The sequence below is a fragment of the Triticum dicoccoides genome, chromosome 3A (genome assembly GCF_002162155.2).
Source record: "Triticum dicoccoides isolate Atlit2015 ecotype Zavitan chromosome 3A, WEW_v2.0, whole genome shotgun sequence".
Taxonomy (NCBI): domain Eukaryota; kingdom Viridiplantae; phylum Streptophyta; class Magnoliopsida; order Poales; family Poaceae; genus Triticum; species Triticum dicoccoides.
The window spans coordinates 104308268-104309013 of NC_041384.1; positions in this window are offsets into that span (position 1 = coordinate 104308268).

Here is a 746-nt window from a genome sequence, read left to right on the forward strand (position 1 = left end):
GGTCGGCACATATAGAATATCGCCGTTTATGATGCCGAACATATGTGCTTCACCGTCCGGATCATAGTTGTCCATAATCGGGTCAGCTCTATCGTCCGCCATTATGCCAGTCCTGAAAACATGTAGTAAAAACAAATTAATTAAGTGAAGAAGGGGGGCGGTGGCGGTGGCGGTGGCGAAAGGGCAGTGGCAAAAGGAGGGGGCGAGGAAGGGGTGGGAGAGGGTGTCGCGGTAGAGCACGAGACGGGGCGGCAGACGACGGCGTCACGGAGAGGGAGGCGAGGACAACACACATGTATAACCCTCGCCGCCCCCTCTCGATCCCAAAAAAAAAAACACCGCGCGCATCGCCGCCCCCTCTCCGTATATGCGCGGGGTCGTGTACATTTTTTTAAAGCGGGATCGTTGTACATTGACGCGCGGGGTCGTTGTATATATTGATTATCAAGTTTTACTTTTTTTGTTGTTAATTATCAAGTTTTATATATGTTTTTTTGTTAATTATCAAATTTTACGGTTTTTTTTGTTAATTATCAAGTTTTAAGTTATTTTACCGTTTTTGTTAAACTAATTAACTAGTTAAAATTAAAAAGAACAAAAAAAAGAAAAAAAAAGAAAAAATTCAGGTGGCCCGCGGCGCCCCTCTCTCTCTCCACGATCTCGCTCTCTGTCTGAGAGAGGCGCGCGCGTGCGCGCGCGGCAGTACCGAGGCCGGCCGGCGGCGTTGAGGGCGGGCGAGCGAGGCG